This window comes from Sturnus vulgaris, unplaced genomic scaffold (assembly GCF_052056855.1).
Source record: "Sturnus vulgaris isolate bStuVul1 unplaced genomic scaffold, bStuVul1.hap1 Scaffold_159, whole genome shotgun sequence".
In the NCBI taxonomy this organism is placed as follows: domain Eukaryota; kingdom Metazoa; phylum Chordata; class Aves; order Passeriformes; family Sturnidae; genus Sturnus; species Sturnus vulgaris.
Window position 1 is genome coordinate 252,501 of NW_028276076.1, and position 8,663 is coordinate 261,163.

The window sequence follows — 8,663 nt, forward strand, 5'->3', positions numbered from 1 at the left end:
AGACCTGTTGCCCTCGGCCGGCCTTTGGACGTGGCGGCCTAATGCTGGGTAGACCTGTTGCCCTCGGCCGGCCTTTGTACCTGACGGCCGAATGCTGGGTAGACCTGTTGCCCTCTGCCGGCCGGCCTAATGCTGGGTAGACCTGTTGCCCTCGGCCGGCCTTTGGACGTGGCGGCCGAATGCTGGGTAGACCTGTTGCCCTCGGCCGGCCTTTGGACGTGGCGGCCGAATGCTGGGTAGACCTGTTGCCCTCGGCCGGCCTTTGGACGTGGCGGCCTAATGCTGGTTAGACCTGTTGCCCTCGGCCGGCCTTTGTACCTGACGGCCGAATGCTGGGTAGACCTGTTGCCCTCGGCCTGCCGTTTTACCGGCCGGCCTAATGCTGAGTAGACCTGTTGCCCTCTGCCGGCCGTGTTACCGGCCGGCCTAATGCTGGGTAGACCTGTTGCCCTCGGCCGGCCTTTGGACGTGGCGGCCGAATGCTGGGTAGACCTGTTGCCCTCGGCCGGCCTTTGTACCTGACGGCCGAATGCTGGGTAGACCTGTTGCCCTCTGCCGGCCGGCCTAATGCTGGGTAGACCTGTTGCCCTCGGCCGGCCTTTGGACGTGGCGGCCTAATGCTGGGTAGACCTGTTGCCCTCGGCCGGCCTTTGGACGTGGCGGCCGAATGCTGGGTAGACCTGTTGCCCTCGGCCGGCCTTTGGACGTGGCGGCCTAATGCTGGGTAGACCTGTTGCCCTCGGCCGGCCTTTGGACGTGGCGGCCGAATGCTGGGTAGACCTGTTGCCCTCGGCCGGCCTTTGGACGTGGCGGCCTAATGCTGGGTAGACCTGTTGCCCTCGGCCGGCCTTTGGACGTGGCGGCCTAATGCTGGGTAGACCTGTTGCCCTCGGCCGGCCGTGTTACCGGCCGGCCTAATGCTGGGTAGACCTGTTGCCCTCGGCCGGCCTTTGGACGTGGTGGCCGAATGCTGGGTAGACCTGTTGCCCTCGGCCGGCCTTTGGACGTGGCGGCCTAATGCTGGGTAGACCTGTTGCCCTCGGCCGGCCTTTGGACGTGGCGGCCGAATGCTGGGTAGACCTGTTGCCCTCGGCCGGCAGTGTTACCGGCCGGCCTAATGCTGGGTAGACCTGTTGCCCTCGGCCCGCCGTGTTACCGGCCAGCCGAATGCTGGGTAGACCTGTTGCCCTCGGCCGGCCTTTGTACGTGGTGGCCGAATGCTGGGTAGACCTGTTGCCCTCGGCCGGCCTTTGGACGTGGCGGCCTAATGCTGGGTAGACCTGTTGCCCTCGGCCGGCCTTTGGACGTGGCGGCCTAATGCTGGGTAGACCTGTTGCCCTCGGCCGGCCTTTGTACCTGACGGCCGAATGCTGGGTAGACCTGTTGCCCTCGGCCGGCCTTTGTACCTGACGGCCGAATGCTGGGTAGACCTGTTGCCCTCTGCCGGCCGTCTTTCCGGCTGGCCTAATGCTGGGTAGACCTGTTGCCCTCGGCCGGCCCTGGTACCGGCCGGCATAATGCTGGGTAGACCTGTTGCCCTCGGCCGGTCTTTGTCTCTGGCCACCCGCGGCGTGGTAGTCCTGTTACCGTCGGCCGGCCTTGCAGCCCGGCCGCCGCGCGATGGCGCCCCGTCTCTTCCATCGGACGCGCGGCCCCCTTGTCGTCTCTGCAGCGGCGAGCACGCCTTCGGCGGTCGGCCTGCACGTCCGGCATGACCGCGGGCACTGGCAGCCCAGCAGGCAGCCCTGCTCTCGCGTCTTCTTCCCCCCGGCGAAAGGCGGGGCGTGAAGGCGGGCGACTTTCGGTCCCAGCCGTGCCCAGGTGTCCCTGCCGGCTCCGTGCGCCAGCATCCACTGGCGAGCTCCGCCGGCCTCTTCCCCAGCCGCGGCCCCTGTCCGCTCCGCCGTCATGGTGCCGGCACCCCACTTCCCCAAGCGCTCCCCGACAGGAGCAGGCAGCGTTGTCGCGCCCCCTCCCCGTGCTCGAATGGACCGCGGCCCTGCTCCGGGCTTCATTTCTGCAGCGCGCTCGCTCGCTCGCTCGCTCGCGCGCTCCCTCCCTCCCCCCCCCCTCCCCCCTCCCCCCGGCCGCCCACCCGCCGCGCTGCCGCCCTGCCGCAGGCTTGAGCGGCGCCGGGGCGGAGGAGGAAGGAACGCCACCAAAGCAAAAGGCTCCGAGAAAGCTGAACAGAGAGCTTCTTTGACCAGGGACAGACGGCGCCAATCATCCCGCCGCCATCCCTGCTTGTGCACCAGGCTCTCCGCCTGCCGACCTCGGCATCAGCCTCCCGCCGCCGCCGTGTAAACTGCCCGGTGGGACCGTGGGCGGGGGCAGGAAGAGGCTGAAAGTGCTGCCAGGGAGGCTGATGGCGGAGGGCGGGGTCGCCCCCAACCGACAATGGGCAGGGCCCGAGGCAGTCTGAAAGCGCTGCCAGGGAGGCTGATGGCGGAGGGCGGGGTCGCCCCCAACCGACAATGGGCAGGGCCCGAGGCAGTCTGAAAGCGCTGCCAGGGAGGCTGAGGGCGGGGGGCGGGGCGCCCCCAACCGACAATGGGCAGGGCCCGAGGCAGTCTGAAAGCGCTGCCAGGGAGGCTGAGGGCGGGGGGCGGGGCGCCCCCAGCCGACAATGGGCAGGGGCCCGAGAGAGTCTGAAAGCGCTGCCAGGGAGGCTGACGGCGGGGGGCAGGGCGCCCCCAGCCGACAATGGGCAGGGGCGGGGAAAGTCTGAAAGCGCTGCATGGGAGGTTGATGGCGGAGGGCGGGCTCGCCCCCAGCGTTAATGGGTGGCTGCGGAAGACGGGGCAGGGACAGGGAGAGGGCAGGCGGCTTCGTGCCGGCCCCGGGCGCCTCGACAGCGAGCCCTCACGGCCCCCCAAACCCGCGCCGAGGCCCCAAGAGCTCTGCAGACCTTCCGCGGAAGAACCGGCCCGAAAGCGGCCACCCGCTTGCCGACGGCGGCGCCGGTCGCCTCGATGCAGCCGCCTCCGTGGGGCGGGAAGGGGCAGGGCGAGTTGTGCCAGGGCGCGGCGGCTTTGGGCCGAGTTTCGCTGCACGTACGTGCTTCCCCTGGCTGTGCTGCGGCCCGTGAGGTTCTGTTTTGTGGTGGGGGGGGGCTCTGTAGGTAGGGTCTCTGGGGGACGGGGGAGGAGGCGTGGGGTAGGGAGGACGCCGTTTGGGGGGGTCAGTGTGTCAGCAGGGCGAGAACCGGGCACAGGCCCTCCGTCAGCTCGGCTGTGGGCCCAAAGGGATCACAAATAAGATTTGGCAAGAGTTTTGTTTTCCGGAAAAGATTTTCTTTCCGAGTAAATAGAAGAGGCAATCATTCAAAAAAGGCAAAGAGGAAATGAAACAAATCAAATCAAATCAAAACAAAACAAAACAAAACGAAATAAAATAAAATAATAAAATGAAATGAAAAGAAATGAAATGAAATGAAATGATGAAATAAAATGTTGTCGAAAATATGTCTTGGTCTTGAAATCGATTCTGCCGGGCGGGGCAAGGCTGCTGGAGCACTTGGGCTCCGGAGCGTTAAGAGGCTGTGGGGTTTCCCCGGCTCCGAGATGGTACAAGGATGCCTCGTCTACCCGGATCCGCGAAACGTGGCCCGTCCCGCGGCGGCCAGGTCGACGCGGCTCCGGGGCCGGTGGCGTGGGACCGCCGTCGCCGGCGAAGGCGCAGCGGCGGCGGCCGTGGCCGCGACGACCAGGTCTACACGACTCCGGGAAACTTGGCCGGTCCCGCGGCGGCCAGGTCTACTGGGCTCCGGGATGGGCGGCCGCCGTGGCCGCGGCGACCAGGTCTACCCGCCTCCGGGACCGGCGGCGTGGGTCCGCCGTCGAGGGCGAGGGCGCTGCGACGGCCGCGGCGACCGGGTCTACCTAGCTCCGGTGCGACCCGGGCTGCGTGCAGCATGGCGAAGGTAGACCTGTGGTCCGCATCACGGCGTGGGCAGACCTGGTGTCCGCAGCATGGAGCGGGTAGACATGTTGTCCGCCGCATGGAGTGGGTAGACCTGTTGTCCGCGTAATGGAGTAGTTAGACCTGGTGTCCGCAGCTTGGAGTGGGTAGACCTGTTGTCCGCAGCAAGCCGTGGGTAGACCTGGTGTCCGCAGCATGACCTGGGTAGACCTGGTGTCCGCAGCTTGGTAGACCTGTTGCCCGTTTCATGGCTGGGTAGACCTGGTGTCCGCAGCAAGCCGTGGGTAGACCTGGTGTCCGCAGCTTGGTAGACCTGTTGCCCGTTTCATGGCTGGGTAGACCTGTTGTCCGCAGCATTGAGTTGGTAGACCTGGTGTCCGCAGCATGCCCTGGGTAGACCTGGTGTCCGCAGCTTGGTAGACCTGTTGCCCGTTTCATGGCTGGGTAGACCTGTTGTCCGCAGCATTGAGTGGGTAGACCTGGTGTCCGCAGCATGCCCTGGGTAGACCTGGTGTCCGCAGCTTGGTAGACCTGTTGCCCGTTTCATGGCTGGGTAGACCTGGTGTCCGCAGCAAGCCGTGAGTAGACCTGTTGCCCGTTTCATGGCTGGGTAGACCTGGTGTCCGCAGCATGCCCTGGGTAGACCTGGTGTCCGCAGCTTGGTAGACCTGTTGCCCGTTTCATGGCTGGGTAGACCTGGTGTCCGCAGCAAGCCGTGGGTAGACCTGGTGTCCGCAGCTTGGTAGACCTGTTGCCCGTTTCATGGCTGGGTAGACCTGGTGTCCGCAGCAAGCCGTGAGTAGACCTGTTGCCCGTTTCATGGCTGGGTAGACCTGGTGTCCGCAGCATGCCCTGGGTAGACCTGGTGTCCGCAGCTTGGTAGACCTGTTGCCCGTTTCATGGCTGGGTAGACCTGTTGTCCGCAGCAAGCCGTGAGTAGACCTGTTGCCCGTTTCATGGCTGGGTAGACCTGTTGTCCGCAGCATGCCCTGGGTAGACCTGGTGTCCGCAGCTTGGTAGACCTGTTGCCCGTTTCATGGCTGGGTAGACCTGTTGTCCGCAGCATTGAGTGGGTAGACCTGTTGCCCGTTTCATGGCTGGGTAGACCTGGTGTCCGCAGCTTGGTAGACCTGTTGCCCGTTTCATGGCTGGGTAGACCTGGTGTCCGCAGCATTGAGTTGGTAGACCTGGTGTCCGCTACATACCCTGGGTAGACCTGGTGTCCGCAGCTTGGTAGACCTGTTGCCCGTTTCATGGCTGGGTAGACCTGGTGTCCGCAGCATTGAGTTGGTAGACCTGGTGTCCGCAGCATGCCCTGGGTAGACCTGTTGTCCGCAGCTTGGTAGACCTGTTGCCCGATTCATGGCTGGGTAGACCTGGTGTCCGCAGCAAGCCGTGAGTAGACCTGTTGCCCGTTTCATGGCTGGGTAGACCTGGTGTCCGCAGCATGCCCTGGGTAGACCTGTTGTCCGCAGCTTGGTAGACCTGTTGCCCGTTTCATGGCTGGGTAGACCTGTTGTCCGCAGCAAGCCGTGAGTAGACCTGTTGCCCGTTTCATGGCTGGGTAGACCTGGTGTCCGCAGCATGCCCTGGGTAGACCTGGTGTCCGCAGCTTGGTAGACCTCTTGCCCGTTTCATGGCTGGGTAGACCTGTTGTCCGCAGCAAGCCGTGGGTAGACCTGGTGTCCGCAGCATGCCCTGGGTAGACCTGGTGTCCGCAGCTTGGTAGACCTGTTGCCCGTTTCATGGCTGGGTAGACCTGGTGTCCGCAGCAAGCCGTGAGTAGACCTGTTGCCCGTTTCATGGCTGGGTAGACCTGGTGTCCGCAGCATGCCCTGGGTAGACCTGGTGTCCGCAGCTTGGTAGACCTGTTGCCCGTTTCATGGCTGGGTAGACCTGGTGTCCGCAGCAAGCCGTGAGTAGACCTGTTGCCCGTTTCATGGCTGGGTAGACCTGGTGTCCGCAGCATGCCCTGGGTAGACCTGGTGTCCGCAGCTTGGTAGACCTGTTGCCCGTTTCATGGCTGGGTAGACCTGGTGTCCGCAGCAAGCCGTGGGTAGACCTGGTGTCCGCAGCTTGGTAGACCTGTTGCCCGATTCATGCCTGGGTAGACCTGTTGTCCGCAGCAAGCCGTGGGTAGACCTGGTGTCCGCAGCTTGGTAGACCTGTTGCCCGATTCATGCCTGGGTAGACCTGTTGCCCGCAGCATTGAGTTGGTAGACCTGTTGCCCGTTTCATGGCTGGGTAGACCTGGTGTCCGCAGCATTGAGTTGGTAGACCTGGTGTCCGCAGCATGCCCTGGGTAGACCTGGTGTCCGCAGCTTGGTAGACCTGTTGCCCGTTTCATGGCTGGGTAGACCTGTTGTCCGCAGCATTGAGTTGGTAGACCTGGTGTCCGCAGCATGCCCTGGGTAGACCTGGTGTCCGCAGCTTGGTAGACCTGTTGCCCGTTTCATGGCTGGGTAGACCTGGTGTCCGCAGCTTGGTAGACCTGTTGCCTGTTTCATGGCTGGGTAGACCTGGTGTCCGCAGCAAGCCGTGAGTAGACCTGTTGCCCGTTTCATGGCTGGGTAGACCTGGTGTCCGCAGCATGCCCTGGGTAGACCTGGTGTCCGCAGCTTGGTAGACCTGTTGCCCGTTTCATGGCTGGGTAGACCTGTTGTCCGCTGCAAGCCGTGAGTAGACCTGTTGCCCGTTTCATGGCTGGGTAGACCTGGTGTCCGCAGCATTGAGTGGGTAGACCTGGTGTCCGCAGCTTGGTAGACCTGTTGCCCGTTTCATGGCTGGGTAGACCTGTTGTCCGCAGCATTGAGTGGGTAGACCTGTTGCCCGTTTCATGGCTGGGTAGACCTGTTGTCCGCAGCAAGCCGTGGGTAGACCTGGTGTCCGGAGCTTGGTAGACCTGTTGCCCGATTCATGCCTGGGTAGACCTGTTGTCCGCAGCAAGCCGTGGGTAGACCTGGTGTCCGCAGCATGCCCTGGGTAGACCTGTTGTCCGCAGCTTGGTAGACCTGTTGCCCGTTTCATGGCTGGGTAGACCTGTTGTCCGCAGCAAGCCGTGAGTAGACCTGTTGCCCGTTTCATGGCTGGGTAGACCTGGTGTCCGCAGCATGCCCTGGGTAGACCTGTTGTCCGCAGCTTGGTAGACCTGTTGCCCGTTTCATGGCTGGGTAGACCTGTTGTCCGCAGCAAGCCGTGGGTAGACCTGGTGTCCGCAGCATGCCCTGGGTAGACCTGGTGTCCGCAGCCTGGTAGACCTGTTGCCCGTTTCATGGCTGGGTAGACCTGGTGTCCGCAGCAAGCCGTGGGTAGACCTGGTGTCCGCAGCATGCCCTGGGTAGACCTGGTGTCCGCAGCTTGGTAGACCTGTTGCCCGTTTCATGGCTGGGTAGACCTGGTGTCCGCAGCAAGCCGTGAGTAGACCTGTTGCCCGTTTCATGGCTGGGTAGACCTGTTGTCCGCAGCATGCCCTGGGTAGACCTGTTGTCCGCAGCTTGGTAGACCTGTTGCCCGTTTCATGGCTGGGTAGGCCTGGTGTCCGCAGCATGCCCTGGGTAGACCTGGTGTCCGCAGCTTGGTAGACCTGTTGCCCGTTTCATGGCTGGGTAGACCTGGTGTCCGCAGCAAGCCGTGGGTAGACCTGGTGTCCGCAGCTTGGTAGACCTGTTGCCCGATTCATGCCTGGGTAGACCTGTTGTCCGCAGCAAGCCGTGGGTAGACCTGGTGTCCGCAGCTTGGTAGACCTGTTGCCCGTTTCATGGCTGGGTAGACCTGTTGTCCGCAGCATTGAGTTGGTAGACCTGTTGCCCGTTTCATGGCTGGGTAGACCTGGTGTCCGCAGCATTGAGTGAGTAGACCTGTTGCCCGTTTCATGGCTGGGTAGACCTGGTGTCCGCAGCTTGGTAGACCTGTTGCCCGTTTCATGGCTGGGTAGACCTGGTGTCCGCAGCATGCCCTGGGTAGACCTGGTGTCCGCAGCTTGGTAGACCTGTTGCCCGTTTCATGGCTGGGTAGACCTGGTGTCCGCAGCAAGCCGTGGGTAGACCTGGTGTCCGCAGCTTGGTAGACCTGTTGCCCGTTTCATGGCTGGGTAGACCTGTTGTCCGCAGCATTGAGTTGGTAGACCTGTTGTCCGCAGCAAGCCGTGGGTAGACCTGGTGTCCGCAGCATGCCCTGGGTAGACCTGGTGTCCGCAGCTTGGTAGACCTGTTGCCCGTTTCATGCCTGGGTAGACCTGTTGTCCGCAGCAAGCCGTGGGTAGACCTGGTGTCCGCAGCATGCCCTGGGTAGACCTGGTGTCCGCAGCTTGGTAGACCTGTTGCCCGTTTCATGGCTGGGTAGACCTGGTGTCCGCAGCAAGCCGTGAGTAGACCTGTTGCCCGTTTCATGGCTGGGTAGACCTGGTGTCCGCAGCATGCCCTGGGTAGACCTGGTGTCCGCAGCTTGGTAGACCTGTTGCCCGTTTCATGGCTGGGTAGACCTGGTGTCCGCAGCAAGCCGTGAGTAGACCTGTTGCCCGTTTCATGCCCTGGGTAGACCTGGTGTCCGCAGCATGCCCTGGGTAGACCTGGTGTCCGCAGCTTGGTAGACCTGTTGCCCGTTTCATGGCTGGGTAGACCTGTTGTCCGCAGCAAGCCGTGGGTAGACCTGGTGTCCGGAGCTTGGTAGACCTGTTGCCCGATTCATGCCTGGGTAGACCTGTTGTCCGCAGCATTGAGTGGGTAGACCTGGTGTCCGCAGCA